Raw genomic sequence first — 16,922 nt, 5'->3', positions numbered from 1 at the left:
GTGGTGACTTGATGACAATAATTGAATTATGTGCAACATGAAAGCAACTTATAATTCAAAAAGCAGCTCATGTAAACACCTTAATCTTATTATTGTCTTAATTAGATTAAGGCAAATAACTCCATTACTGATGTCCATGTAAACGTAGTCAGTGTTACCTGATAATTATCAACATAGAGATGGGACAAAATAGACAGAATGGAGAAAACAACATCAGTGTGATCATTCCACTCTTACCAGAAAGGACTTTTAAGGTGCTGTATCATTTTATAGCTGACTTGTGTGCAAATTCCGCTAATAGACAATGTAGTTTACTGGCTTATTTACTGTTTTTTTAAGAGATAGTTCTCCTAAACATTTACTCACCCTTAAGTGGTTCCAAACCTTTATGATCTTTTTATTCTGCTTAACAGATAATAGTTTATGACAGCTGAAAACCATTAGCCATTGACCTACATGGTAGGAAAAACAACTGGTGTGTAAGTCAATGGTTACAGGCTTCTTTCTACAGGCATCTTCATTTATGTTTAACAGGAGAAACAAAGTTTGAGAAAGGTTTATAACCCCTTGAGGGTGAGTAAAAATTTGTACATTTATTTTTTGGGTAAACTATCCCTTAAACAACCACTGCCAAAACATGAATCTAAACGTTATTAAAAACACTAAAATATTAAATAAGAAAAAATTATTAATGTATTTTCAAGTGCAGATGATATCACTATTGTGCATGTTCATTAACATGATATACTATATTATTTAATTTAAGAAAGAAGCACTTTGACTTACAGAGCTCTTTTTGAGGATTTAATGACTGCTGATAGTCTGATGAGACACTCGTCTGATCTCTGGAATTTCTGAAGCTCAAACTCCTCCAGCTCCTCCTCTGAGGTCAACAACACAAAGACCAGAGCAGACCACTGAGCAGGTGAAAGGTCAGCAGATGACAGACTTCCTCTACTGAGGTGAGACTGAATCTCTTTCAGCAGAGTTTGATCGTTCAGTTCATTCAGACAGTAGAACAGATTGATGGATCTCTCTGGAGACAGATTTCCTTCAAGTTTCTGCTTGATGTATGCAATTATTTCCTCCTTGCTCTGGTCTCTGTCATCCTGCTGTGTCAACAGGCCTTGTAAGAGTTGTCGATTGGACTGGAGTGAAAGACCGAGAAGGAAGCGAAGGTAAAGGTCCAGATGTCCATTCTCACTTTTCAGAGCCTTGTCCACTGCAGTCATCAGCAAAACAATCATGGACACATTTCTGCTTTTTTCTGCTCGTTTCTTGTTGCTGTCTAGAAACAGATGTAGATAAAGGGCTGCAATGAACTCTTGAATGCTCAAGTGAAGAAAGCAGTACATGGTACCAAGAATGATTCCCGTCTCCTCCTTAAAGATCTGGGTACACATGCCTGAGTACACCGATGCCTTATAGACGTCAATGCCACAGTCTTTCAGATCGCTCTCATAGAAGATCACGTTGTTTCTTTTCAGCTGCTGGAAGGCCAGTTTCCCCAGTGAAAGGATGAGGTTTGGATCCCAGGAGACATCTGGTGTGTTTTCTCCATCATACTTTCTTCTGCTCTGCTGGATCTGAAAGCGGAGAAAGTGTGTGTACATCTGTGTCAGAGTCTTGGGAGATTCCTGCAGTGTTTCAGCATTAGCCCTGTGTTTCAGTTCAGTATTTCTGTTCTCCTTCAAAATGTTCTGGAGAACAGTGGCTGAAATCCAGCAGAAGACTGGGATGTGGCACATAATAAAGAGACTCTTTGACTGTTTAATGTGATCAATGATTTCTCTGGCCTGATTCTGATCTGTGAGTCTCTTTCTGAAGTACTCCTCCTTTTGGGCATCATTGAATCCTCGTATCTCTGTCAGCCGGTCGATGCAGTCAGCAGGAATCTTACTGGCAGCTGCTGGTCTGCTGGTGATCCAGATGAGAGCAGAAGGAAGCAGATTTCCCTTGATGAGGTTCGTCAGGAGAACATCCAGAGAGACTGCTGAAGATACATCACGACACGTCTCATTACCAGCAAAGTTCAGAGGAAGACGACATTCATCCAATCCATCAAGGATGAACAGGACTTTGAATCGTGTGCTTCTTGTAAGGTCCAGTCCTTTAGTCTCTGGGAAAAACTGAGTTATGAGGTCTTTTAAACTTTGTCTTTCTTTCTCCTTTAAGTTCATCTCTCTGAATGGAAGAGGAAATATGAAGCTGATGTCTTGATTTTCTCTTCCTTCAGCCCAATCCAGAACAAACTTTTGCACAGAGACTGATTTCCCGATGCCAGCAACTCCTTTTGTCAGGACAGTTCTGATCTGCTCCTCTTGCTTAGCTGCTTCAAACAAATGTTTGCATTCAACCTGTATCTCTAGTGACTGATGACGTCTGGAAGCAGCTTCAATCTGTCTGATCTCATGTTCAGTGTTGACCTGTTCACTCGCACCCTGAGTGATATAGAGATCTGTGTAGATGTTATTCAGAAGTGTGGAGTCTCCTTGCCGAGCAATTCCTTCAAACACACTTTGATATTTCTTCTTCAGGCTACATTTAAGCTGATTGATGAAGAACAGCTCGCCTAAACACAGAAGCAAAGAAACAGAGTTTTAGTCTTGACTTATTTGTAAGTGACAGTCTGACAGATCGACATGAGTAGGGCCAGACTGAACTTTCAGACTTATTTTTCTATTTCTGTGAGTATCATAACTAAAAACTCATATATAACAGATCTACTAAAAGACAGAAAATATGACTTTACAAACTGTACTGTTATTAAATCATGAACATTTTCATATATTAGTCAACAATATTACTGAAATTAAATAACTGAATGAATATAAATGTACACACATTTACACAGTAAATAAATAAACTCAATGATGGGCTAAAACTCTGTGAAAGTCTGCCGATTTCGTGTAGGTCTAGCCATGAGTCTCTTACCCACAAGAGTATCAGCAGCTTGATCTTGCTTCATCTCTCTCAGGAAGAAGAGTGTGAGATCAAGAGCTGTTTCTGTGATTCTGCTTCTGTTCTCATTAAAGTCCTTTACAAACTCTTGTCTGGTTTCTTCTTGTAAGATTTTCTTAAACTTCTCCAGTTCATTCTTCAGAAATCTGATCATTTTACTCTCAAGATTCTACGATTGAAGAAACGAGAACAACATTTAACCAAATGATTCATTCACACACAGTTGTAGATCCACAACTTGTTTAATAATCAAAAATACATTATAATGCATTATATTAAGAGTCTGTAGAATGCTTGATTCTGATTAGCTGATGAATATTCAAGTGTTGTTTCAGATAAACACAGCTAAAATACATCCAAGCAGGTTGAGTACATTACACTTAAGGGGGTCACACACCAGATGCACCACTCAGTGCTGCGACACATTTACCAAGAATTATTTAATTTATCTCACCAAACACCAAAAACAGATCATTATTTCTTAGCCATATATTTTAAATAATGTGTCAAAAAAGCTAAATATAGATGTATACACACACTTTTTATTAAACTTTACTTTTCTTTTAAAATAATTTGACATTTTAGAAATAATTATTGTCATGTTTGTAAAACAATGCATAGTCTGTGTCCTGGCTAAAGATCTCAGATCACCAGTTAACTAAATGAGTTAATCATCTCCTATTAAAGCAATCTTATTGTAGAAGATATAATTAACCCATATTAACAAAAATAACTGTGAGCAAAAGAAAGCAGGTGAAAAACACACCGTGTGTGATAATGAAAGGATGGTCGCGTTAACATTAGGCCTGTTAATAATCTGTTCAAAGAATGGTGAAGGTGAAAGCAGTAAAAAAAATACATATTTTTAAAATCTGGAGCTTATGAAAGAAGGAGGACTGTGGGTGCACGAGCATCACCTTTAGTCAAGTCTATTTCAAAGAGAATCAATCGCACCAGTTGTGTTTCAAGGCACGGTTGCTTCACGAAAGGAAACGGGAGCGTGCACGATTTTTAAACAGTCGCCCGCATCACCTGTGTACACGCAAGTTCCTTTCATTCAGTACAAACACAGTTATTTTTTATCAGTAATTATTTCCAACCTGCATCTACCCCCTGATGTCATTTAAAATGAAACTAATCAGATGGCGCTCTGTGGGGTGGCAGAAATATGAACCTATATGAGTCCTGAGTCGTAGCTGGGCACCGTGGACAGCCGCTGACTTGTGACGCCGGTGTGCGTAGCCTGATAAAAATGTTTAGAAATCTAAAATGCATGGTATTGCAGTGTGTGACCCCCTGTACATATCACTACTGCTGAATGATTTCAGACATTTCACAGCTACAAAAATCACATCAAAACACAACACAGTCTTTGGATAAGATGTTTAAGAGACTAGTCCTACACACAGGAGCAGTTTGAGGACCTGACAAATGTCTGAAACACAACATCTGAACGGCTGTGGAGTCTAATAACATCTAAACAAAGACATCTCTGCTAAATTTGGACTGTCAGTGAAAATCTAATAGACGTCTAAGATTAGCCCTAATCTAGACTAGTCATCAAATACACATGAATGAACACATATGTCAAAAGTTTTGCTAATTTAGTGTCTTTGTTGCTATATTTAGCGGCTTTGCAGACTTTCCCAGTAACAAGATGTCAAAAAAGAGACAAATCTTTTCTTTTCTGGAGTCACTGGAGATTTTGGAGACTCTGACGTGTCTGTACTGTACCGTTTCTGCTCTTCTCACTGAGCAGGGATTTCAGCCGTTTCAAAGCACCAACTGCAAATTATTTAGCAACTTTATTTCCAAACAACTTCTGGACCTCGAGTGTGAGGTGTTTCCCTGGTACAGTCAGATCTCTGCTTCTGTTTCAAATTTGATCAGTTTAATGTTTGGCAGCAGTTATTGAACTTGTATGTTTATCATGACAGAGAGATTACTGTACACAACATAGGTTCGGGAGGAGTCAGATTTCTCATGGCTAATCAATCCTCGTCACATGGCTTTATAAGCCAGTGGTGGAAAGAGTACTGAAAAATCATACTTAAGTAAAGGTTCCATTACTTGCTTAAAAATGTAATATCAAATGACGATGATATTTGGTTGATTTTAGGTTGTGTTGAAAAGGGACCAAAATCCAACGTCGATCCAACATCTTAACCCAATGTGAATCCAATAAAGTACTAATATTATTAAAGAAAAACCTCTCCTTTTTTATTTGAACACACATGGAATTTATTAGATATTCCAACAGTAAGCAACTCAGAAGTGCATCATAAAACAGAACATTTATAATGCCTCTTAGTCGCTGACATTATCTTTGACTGGTATAGTACAGATACTCAAATAGCAGATGGCTGCTTCTCACTTAGGGCTGTCTGTGGTTGTTGCCACAAAATAGGCCCCCTTTAATAATGATTGTTGGCTTAATTGTTATACGATTAGACGGCGACAAGAGATTCTTTTGGAAGGACTTGTATTGAATAGAATGAAATAAGATTGTAAACAAAAACATTTTTTGTTCAAGATGCACTGAAAAAAATAAAACATCAGGTGATGTCAGGTGACCAAAATTCAATGTCTAGCCAGTGTCTAAGGACAACGTTATTTTGATCATCTATAACAACGTTAAACGACGTTGATTTTAGGTTGTGTTGGATAGTGACCAAAATTCAACGTTGAGCCAACATCTAGAACCAGCATCATATTGACGTCAAATACTGACATTCATTCATCAGGCATCGCAACCAAAATTCAACGTCTGATAGACGTCATAGTGGTAACATCCACACATCGTCAAGCCGTTACATCATTAAACATTGATATTTGGTTGATTTTTGGTTGGATGTTGGACATTGACGTCGGCCTGATGTAGAGTTTTGACGTCATACCGATTTTCATTTCCAAACAAAACACAACACCCCTACCATGCTGAGGTACAACGTCAATTTAACGTCATGTTGACGTCTTGTGCCTGCTGGGTTTTAAGGTCATTTCGGTCATCAGACAGTAAACATCTGTGGTGTTCTCATCAGTGACGTGCATCTAAACAGTGTCTGGTCAATGTGTGTAAAGATTTTGGACATCTTGGACACTTTTAATGCTTCCAAACAGTTTTCTGCAGTTATCCATTATGATGTGATGTACCTTCTATGTGTGATTTGATTGGATTTACAGGACTGATTATTCTAATCCCCATAGACAAGAAATTATTAAGTAGTGACTGCAGGCTGAAGGAAAGTAGTGGAGTAAAAGTACCAATACTGCATTAAAAATGTACTCAAGGGAAAGTAAAAATAAACATTTATAAAACTACTTAGTATATTTCAATTCCTGAGAAAAACTACTCAATTACAGTAGCTTGAGTATTTGTAATTAGTTACTTTACACCACTGGGGTCAGCTGACAATTTTAACAGATGCAGATATGCAAATTTATGCATACGTCACCTAGTGACACCTAGTACATTTATAATTACAACAAAACTAGAAGTTCTTCTAAAATGAGTAAAACTGACGGAGTCGTTTCTCTTTCTGTGTCTTCTGTCATCATGACTGGTAAACATGTCAGAGAAAACAGCTAAATCTTCAGGAGCTAACTCATTGATAAAACAAATGCTCGTTATTTTAGTAATCCGCATGAAAGAATACAAAGCAGAACTCTTCATCTAAGCTCATCAGTCTGCTAATCACATGACGAGTATTTTAAGAGTGTTTTTAAAATATTCAATATGCGTGATAATTAAAGATTTAACATTATCGTCAAAATTCTTCTGATATTATTGCTAATATTCGATGTTTCACCCAGCCCTACTGTGCCACTGCGTAGTTCTGTATGACGCAAAATACGCTGCTGCATGAATGAATTAGATTATGAAGAATGATGAAGATCCTGCTTATGCTTTAATGTGTCCTTTCTGCAAGTGATTTACTATTACTTTAAAAAGTGAATCCCTGCAGATAATGTGATATGATGCTACGGTATGCATGTCTAGGGCAACATCTTTAAAAAGGCAGAAAAATTAGGTCATTCCAGAAAAACAATAACAGTAATAGTAATAATAATAAAAATAATAATAAAAAATTATAATAATAGTAATAATAATAATAATAATAATAAATAAATAAAGAATAATAATAATAAAAAATAATAATAATAATAAAAATAAAATAATAATAGTAATAAAAATAATAATAATAATAATAAATAATAATAATAATAATAATAATAATAGTAATAATAATAATAATAATAAAATAATTAATAATAATAGTAATAATAATAAATAATAATAATAATAATAATAAAAAAATAATAGTAATAATAATAATAATAAAAAAAATTATAATAAAAAAATTATTATTATTATTATTATTAAAATATATAATAATAATAATAATAATAAAATAATTAATAATAATAGTAATAATAATAATAATAATAAATAATAAATAATAATAAAAATAATAATAATAAAAAAAATATATATAATAATAATAATAATAAAATAATTAAAATAATAATAATAGTAATAATAATAATAATAAAAATAAAATAATAATAATAATAAAATAATAATTAAAATAATAATAATAGTAATAATAATAATAATAATAATAATAACAGAAATAAAAGCAAAAAGAAAAAGTTGGTATAACTAAAAAACAGATTTTTGCTGTGTCAAAATGAGAAATTAAGTTGTGATCACAAGAAAATAAGAGAGAAAATATGTTTTATTGCATGACCTCTCAGGACTTGCATAAATTAAGACTATTTTGCAGATGTTTTAGTTGGGTGGGGGGCCAAGTTCATGCAGGTTACATGATTCAGTTCTCAAAAGTCTTGTGAACAAAAATTTCTGTGTTTCAGAGAGTTATTTCAGTGATTTTATGACTCAAAATGAGTTTTTCCAACCTGAAAGATCCTCTGGAGATTGTCTGTGAAGCTCTTGTGTCTCCTGTGAGTCTCGCCTCCTGCTTCTGGTAACTCATATTCAACACTGTTAACAGATAAAACTACTGTAATTATACATTTAGAGGCAAACAGAGACAGATATTCATTCATTCATTCGCCTTTGGCTTAGTCCATTATTTATCAGGGGTTGCCACAGCAGAATGAACCACCAACTATTCCAGCATACGTTTTACACAGCGGATGCCCTTAAAGCTACAACCCAATACTGGGAAACACCCATACACACTCAGTCACACAGAAAAACACTCATACATACTATATGCTGTGTCACATATTAAATGTAGGTGAGAAATTACACACAAAACACACGTCATTGTGGAGTTCAGCAACTGAAAGACCTCAGAAAGTAGCTGTGGATATATGTGTGTGTTTTAAATTGACATGGAAATATAAAATTATGGCTTACTAAAAATACTCTGAGTAAGACACTAAATCTGCCACCACGTGTCTGTAAATGTTTTAATGAGCCACCAAGTCATTCAGGAATGACTCTCTTTACTAAACTGTTGGTTCATATAATATGTTCAAAACAGTCCATGTATGAAGAATAATGTAAAACACTAAATACCTGATGGCAGATGATGGTGTTTTCTCTCTGAAGTTTAGTGGATTCAACTCTTTAGACCAGTCACTCCTGAGAGACACAGAGCTGGACACCCATGATCCCGATCTCACACTGAAGACACAAACACACCAGAGGAAACGGATCTTCACAACCTGCTGGAGTCTCTCTTATGAACACTAGAGGGCACAGAGTTTTATCTTCCTGGACTTCATTTCCCATCAGCCCCTGTGCTCCTGATTGTCTCTTTGTAACACAATTAGCTAATAGGGAATTATGAATGATTAATTATCTGTTAGTGCTATACCTTTAATCTTCACTTGTATTGCCTCTTCCTGTACCAACTGAATGTGTGTTAGATTAGTTCAAGTGTTCAGTGGAGTTAATGAAGCCTTCCTTGTGTCATACTCTAAACTGTTCATTATTTGCTCATAACTGTCCTTAATCTTGCCAAATACTCCAACTAGTATCGTATTGTAAGGTTGTGTTCATTTAGCTCGGGTTTTATTTTATTTCTGTTTATAGTTTAAGAAGGAAAAACTGAGGTTTTAATGTGATTTGTCAATTTTCATTACATTTATATCAGCCTATATTAAACAGGTCTAATAATAGTTGGCTAACGTGGCTAACAGGGGTTTGATGTAAGATCACTTTCATTAGGCTAACCCTCCCAATATTGAAAATTAATTATTAAAAACTTTAAAAGTGTCTAACAGATAATAATAACAATACATTTTATTTATAGTGCGCTTTTCTCAGACCCAAAGCACTAACAGGCATACAAGGCAAACAAAGCAGAACAATAAAAACAGTAAAAAAGACCACAATAAAACAATAAATATGAACGATTTAATACAATTGGATGATAAAATTAACAAAAATAATCAATCTCAGTTAAAAGCAACGATATAAAGGTGAGTCTTGAGAAGTTTCTTAAACATTGCAGAGAAACAGCATTCCTGATGCTGATGGGTAGGCCATTCCTTAGCTTGAGCGCACTGTATGAAAAAGCACGACCACCCATAATCTTCAGTTTACAGCGTGGCTGATACAACAACAGTCCAGATGAAGAATGACGACTGGGGGTGAGAGTGGCCAGAGTTACCAGGTCACAGATGTAGTCAGGTCCTAGCCCATGCACTGCTTTATATGTTAAATAAGTCTTAAAATTAACAGGAAGCCAGTGAAGTTGCTGAAGTACAGGAGTGATACAGTGGCACGAGGAAGTATTTGTTAAAACCTGTGCAGCAGAACTTTGAATGTACTGTAAACGTCTCAGAGTCACAGAAGTCAAGACATTTATGATATATATATCTCAAATATTAAGGTGGCTGAATTTGCATAAGATAACTTTATATGACAAAGAGGATATTTCACTACTACTATTTTAGATGCATTATTTAAAGTTAAAAACTGTAGATAAATGTTTAATGGTCAGATATCTGTCCTTATCAGGAGTATGAATGAAGACAGAAAAATTTAAGAAAATTATATAACACTGTTCTTGTGTTTCTTACATACTGTGCCTTTAAAGTGTTGTGCAAGTATAATTAATATGTTCTGATGAATACTGAAACAGTCCATGTGTGAGCAATAATGTAAAATACTAAATACCTGATGGCAGATGATGGGGTTTTCTCTCTGAAGTGTGGTGGATAATCTTTAGACCGGTCACTTTTGAGAGACACACATGATCCTGATCTCACACTGAAGACACAAACACACCAGAGGAATAAACTGCAGGACAAACTTCAGTCTCCTTTTAGAATTTTATTAGTTTGTGTAGTTTAATTCAGCACAAACTAATTGTTGACTGAGTGTCTGTCTGATCAGGTCTGTTACACAGGAATCATGCACTGTAAAAAAAAATATCGTAAAAAAAGGTCAAATGACTGGCAGCTACGGCTGCCAAACAAAAACCATAATATTACGGTAAAATTTCTTTATTGAAATAAAGTGCAAAAAATAATAAATCTACAGATATTTTCATTAAAATGTTTACAAAAAAACACTGTTATTTTACAGACTTTTCCTAGATTATTACGATCAAATCCGTTCAAAAAAGTTACACACTAAGAGTTTTACAGAGAAACACTGTTATTTCACAAACTTTTCCTAGATTTTTATGATCGAACACCATCAATAAAGTGACTGCACTAAAATTTCAAGAGAAAAAAATTTATTTAAAAGAATTTTATCTCTCAACCATAATAATTAAACACCTTTAATAAAATGTCAAGCCATGCTCATGGTGGTAATTTAACAGTTTTATTGTGGATCAAAAACGTCTGGAAAAACAACAAACGAGATACAACTGATTAAAATTCTCACAACTTTAAGATTACAGTTGTTACATTTTATTGAATAGTTTATGTAAAACATGTAGATGTTTAAGTTATATGGAATAATTCAGTTACAAATCTTAAATGAAATGGAACTGTAATGTGAAGGGGATGCTGACAAAGGAGTGCAGATCCAAATGCAAAATTATTACACAGAGATGGTCAGGCAAGCAACAGTCAACACAGGGGCAAACAGATGTATGCAGGGAATCCAGAGTCATGGTCAAATAACAGCCAAATGGTCAGTCCAAGCAGCAAACCACATAAACAATTAAACAAAGCACAGCAAAAGAAAGAAACGCATCATAATGTTCACAGTAACAGCATAACAAGACTTAGCAATTGGTGCGTGCGTCTGTGCTGCTTTTAAAGTCCATGTAATCAGTTCATAACGATCCTCCGACTGTGTGTGTGCAATTAGCGGAATCCGGAGCAGGTGCATGTGAGCGGAATTTATTTATTTTATTTATTGAACGGATTTGATCGTAATAATCTAGGAAAAGTCTGTAAAATAACAGTGTTTTTCTGTAAACATTTTAATGAAAATATCTGTAGATTTATTATTTTTTGCACTTTATTACAACAAAGAAATTTTACCATAATTTTATGGTTTTTGTTTGGCAGCCATAGCTGCCAGTCATTTGACCTTTTTTTTTAAGATTTAAATTTTTTTTTTACAGAGCAAGTAATTACAATTTATTACTTTAATTTTACGTAATTTTAAATGTACTTCAAAAAAACTGGAAAAAACACTAAATAATACGGCAATTATATTGTATAAAACATGAAAATTCCTGTAATTTGTCATTAATTTTATAGTACATAAAATAACAGTCAAGCTGTTAATTTACAAATATTGTTTGTAATTTTTACGGACTTTTGAATATAATTTAAAATAACAGAAAAAATACTGTATAAATAATACAGTAATTTCCTTGTATAAAAAACAAAAACGTCAGTAATTTGTTTTTAATGATAAAGTACCTAAAATGACAGTCAAACTGTTAATTTAGAAAGATTGTTTGTCGTTTTACTAAGTTTTGAATTTAATTTGAAATTACAAAAAAATACTGTAAAAAATTTAGAGATATTTTCTGTAAAATTAGGTATTTTTTTTACAGTGTGGGTAAACACGACACATATTGAGCTCTGGTAAAGATGACACCAGATCAAGCTGTCTGTAATCTAGACTGATCTAAACACATTTCCTGAAGTTAAACTGAAGCTTTGTCCATTATTTGATCAGGCAATAGCAACACAAATAAGTGCATTGTTGTTGGTCTTTGTTCTTCAGAGAAAGTGTTGAAATAACGGTGTAAAGACAGAGTCAATACCTGTGTTTCTCTGAGAGAGAGTCCTTTACTCGCTCCTCTGCCATACTGCAGCTAAAACACCAATGCAGACATTAGCAGAGCTTTGAGGAAACAATCAGCCGCTGACCATCACCTGGAGATGACAATAGACTGAGATTAAGAACATCACACTTTATAGCAATCAATGCTGACTTCACAAACAAGACCTTACTGAAACAGACCACATGATGAGGGAGACCACAAACTGACTTTCAGCCATTTCACAGCAGATATATTTATACTGATTAACATTAATGCAGTTGGTTTAACCCCTGATCTGACACCTCAGATATTTCAGATTTGATCATTTGATAAGTATGTGTCTGTCACGATAACTTCTGCTTTAGACAACTATTAACTTATTATTTTAATTATTTATTAGCTTAGTTAGTAGTTAGTTAGTACTAAAACGTTACCAGTTAAATGCAGTTTAAGGATCATCCGCATTCTTCTATTTACGGAAGCTCTGCTTTCACTTTCGATTTCGCGACTCTGTTTAAAGTTTATTTTGTGCTGAATGATGTGAAATTATCGAATCAACCTGATATAGAAGAGCACAAACACTTTCAAGGAATGAAAATAACCCATTATATTGTTAAAATGACCGTGTTTGGACCGAGTTTAATCGGTGTTTGAGGCTTTGAGCTTCAGAAGCAGACAGTCCTATTCACCTTATTCTGCGCGTACGAGTGGACGCTGCCATTTGAATCTTTTTGGCTCGAGACTTCCGGTCTCATTCACTTCCATTGATTTTTAGATATTAAAAACAGCTTGTTATGCTGCTTGATGTTGCAAACCAAATATTTTCATATATTATTGTACTTTGTATGTATGCAAGCACTTGTTTGTAGAGCGAGTAGTTTGATCGTTTTCTGCCGTTTGTTATTTCTAGTCATTTCTCCCATAGGCAGCTGAATCGGAAGTCCTAAAACAATCGCAAAAACGAGCGCACTTTCGCATTGTAGAATAAGGTCAATAAATGACGCTTATACACATATAAAACCCTTCATCATCTCCACAAATAAGCGTAATTTAGAAGTATTAAACTTACCTGCAGTAGTACAGACGCTCTTGTGCAGCAGGAACACAACTTGAGCTCTTTTGGCGCTTTCGGTTTGTCAACTTCTTCCTCAGTATTTTATGGCCCAGGCTGCAGAACCGCAGAACACACGTTTCAGTCACACACAATCTAGCACACACGATTTAGGCAAACCATATATGTTAACTAACTAACTCCTTAGCATTATCGCCACCTATTAAAGTTCACAAATATGATTTCCCATTTCAGTCATTATTATTATTATTAATCATTTTAACATCTCTGCAGTTTCTGAACTCAAATTATGTCAATACAATTAATTGGTTAAAGACACTTATGACTTTATTCATGTGTCCACATACACAAAGAAAACATAATAGACTGTCTAATTGTAGGATTAAGTGTAATAAACTAATTCAGGATCTTTATATTATCATACTTGGTTAAAATCACTTTGTTGTAAAATATAAAAAGCAAACAATAATGTGTCACATTAAAATGAATTACTATAGTTAATCATTTAAACAATATATAATATAACTATAAACTGATTATCTTAACTGATTATCTGATTATAAACTATCTTTAATAAACTGTCACAGCTGTTATTTTTAATTAGTTATTAATAGTTAATTTGTTTCTATTGCTAAATTTTGGTTTAAAATCAATATATTGCTTACAATAAATTACTACAGTATTTCATGTGGGAAATCATTAATGAAAAAGTTATTAGAAAATTAAGCAAATACACACTATTAAATCGCTTGAGTAAAATATTAATATAGTGTTATATATTTATTACATATAAAATATATTATTGTCTATATTAACTTGCTATTATTTCCTTCATTATAAATTAATCCATTATATAAATTAAACCTGTCCAAAGTAGATCATTCAGCAAGGCCAGCAAATGAGTATCTGCTATATTGATTCTGTCAGATAATAATGACTGATCATCTATGATGACTGATAGAAAACTGTTTAATCTATTATATTGAATGGCGATCGGAAACAACGCTCCTCATTCGCCCGTCTCGATCGCAATATCTGTGATAAAGTAAGCACTTGTTTATTGTGTACAATATTTATTAACTATATATATCAAAATATATATCAATGACGATGTCCTAGAAGATGTTAATAACATTAACATCCGTTGTAACCATGGTTTGCCTAGATTGTGTGTGCTAGATTGTGTGTGCCTAAAACGTGCGGGCCTGCAGCTGGATATTATTGGACTGGACAGCAGATGCATACGTTGTGGCTACCTGGTTACCTCCAAATAATTTGGACCCTTTACTGTCTTTTCCAGTAATCATAGTACTGAAAATGTAGTTAGTAACTAATTAAATAAAAAATAAAAAAATTGCATGTGTTAAAAGTCCCAGTTACTGTGGGCTACTGTTTTTGTAGTTTGAGTACTCGTTGGTGAATATTCATGTTTGTTCTTCTGTATATTTCTTTAGTAAGATGACAGCTGAAATTGCACCAGGAACATGGATGCTACTGAAAAACAAGGTTAGATTTGTCAACATATGTCATTCTCTCACACTTAACCTAAATCGTTTTTATTATATTATGGATGTGCCCCAGCAACTTGGCGGCGTGGACTGTGGAGTCTTCATGTTGATGGTAAGGCAATATCATTTTTGTCTATACATAAACTAATGCATTATTCCAATAATTGCTGCCAGATTGACTTTAATTTGTTTCTTCTATCATGGTTATTTTTTATCTTTCAAACTCATTGTGTTGCAGTATGCTCTATATGTTGTTTTGGGAGCCCCCTTTGACTTCTCATCGGTAAGTTATTAGGAGCACAAATACTGTAACTGGATTGCATGCTATTTAAATATTTAAAAGATTTCTCTGTATTTCTGTCTTTAAGCATGATTTTCTGAAAATCAGAAGATGGTGGGCACTGGTTTTCTCCCAGTAACTTTCCCAGAAAGGTATTTGTTTACTTCCCTACAATTCATACCACATTGCACCCTATCCTATCGTGCGTGTGTGTTACAGGACCGAAAAGCTCCACAGGACACTATTGGTACATGGGCTGTATCAGCCTGATCTCACGAGAAAACGTAAGTATTTTACGTTTTGACAGTTTAGTGGCTAATTCATACGAATTTGTACGAGTTCAGTCGTACGAAATGGTACGATTTTAAAAAGGAGGCGTGGCACCTAACCCCGCCCCTAAACCCAACCGTCATTGGAGGATGAGCAAATCGTACAAAATTGTACGAATTAGATCGTACGAATTCGTACGAATTAGCCACTAAAAAAAACGTTACGAATTGCCGTGAGATTGTGTTGGCTGTATCCAACAGCAGTGAGGTATTTGTCAGTGTATATGTGAATTTGGAAATGTTTATAAAGTTATGAAAAGTAGTAAAACTGTATTCCTTGTTATTTTCTAACTAAGGAGCTTCCTGTGATCAGAGACATGAAAATGGCAGAACAGTGGATACATGTTCGTGGGCCCTGTGGAAGGGCCACTTTTCCTCCAAATGGAAGAGCAAGACAGGGAAAAAGCCCTCCAAAACCTCTTCAACACGGGAGACAGAGGCCCATTCACAGTTTGTTTTTTATTGAGGAAAGACATGGAGATTTTTTTAACAGAGTGCCATGATAAAATGAATCTGAGAGTGAATTCTTCGATTGGAGAATGAAAGAGTTGGCTAATACTAGCTAAATCATTTTTGTTCGCCATTGTAACAGAATTTTTGTGTCATTTTGTTCAAATGTTTGGTAATACTTTATAATGTTGAATTAGGTAACATTAGTTAATGCATTAGTTCAAATGAATTAAAACACATCTGTTAAGCATTACTTCAACTTATTTGTTGTTATTGTTAACTCAATGCATATCTTTATATTAACAGCTTAAATGATTAATGTTTACTTGTATATTCAATAATGGATTTGTTAATGGATTAGCATGCATGCGTCAAATATAGTAATGCGTTAGGTAATACATTAGTTCACAATAACAAATAATGAATCACGACTGCGCTTCAGCATGACACATAACCATTGTTCATTTTAACTTACCCATACTAATTAATGCTAATTAGTTGATCTTGTTTAAAGAAGTTTAACCCAATAATAACTGATGTGTTACTAACACGTATGGGTTTATCACAAAGCAGCGATTATTGATTTTACTGGACCTCAACTGTTTAACACATCAGTTAATTTAGTGCTAGTGGTATGTCATGTTAATAAAGAGTCTTCAAATATAAGTAACACATTAGATAATGTAGGAATAGTATATATTTTACAAAAAAGGTTCCCATAATTAATCATGTTAGTAGAGTACACTAAAATGAATAACCTTCAAGTTGAAGCTGTGGTTTCTACTTCAACACCCTGAAACCATGTGCATTAATCTCTGTTTATTGTGTAGTGCTTATGTAGTGAGTCACTGTTCATTATTTGTTCTTGTGAATTAATGCATTCTCCAACACATTACTAGATTTCTAAGTTTACATTATTAGTGTGTTTCATTAAGTGGTCTTATCTAATCCATTAACAAATGCATTAGTGTATGTGTACGTAAACATGAACTAATTTAGCTGTTAATGTAAAGGGATGCATTAGAATATGTGCTAGTTACCAGAAGTTATGTAATGTTGAAAAGTTATGCTAACCAAGTTATGTAATGCTGAACGAAATCATCG

Source organism: Danio aesculapii, chromosome 4 (genome assembly GCF_903798145.1).
Source record: "Danio aesculapii chromosome 4, fDanAes4.1, whole genome shotgun sequence".
Lineage (NCBI taxonomy): Eukaryota > Metazoa > Chordata > Actinopteri > Cypriniformes > Danionidae > Danio > Danio aesculapii.
This window is presented reverse-complemented; position numbering follows the sequence as displayed.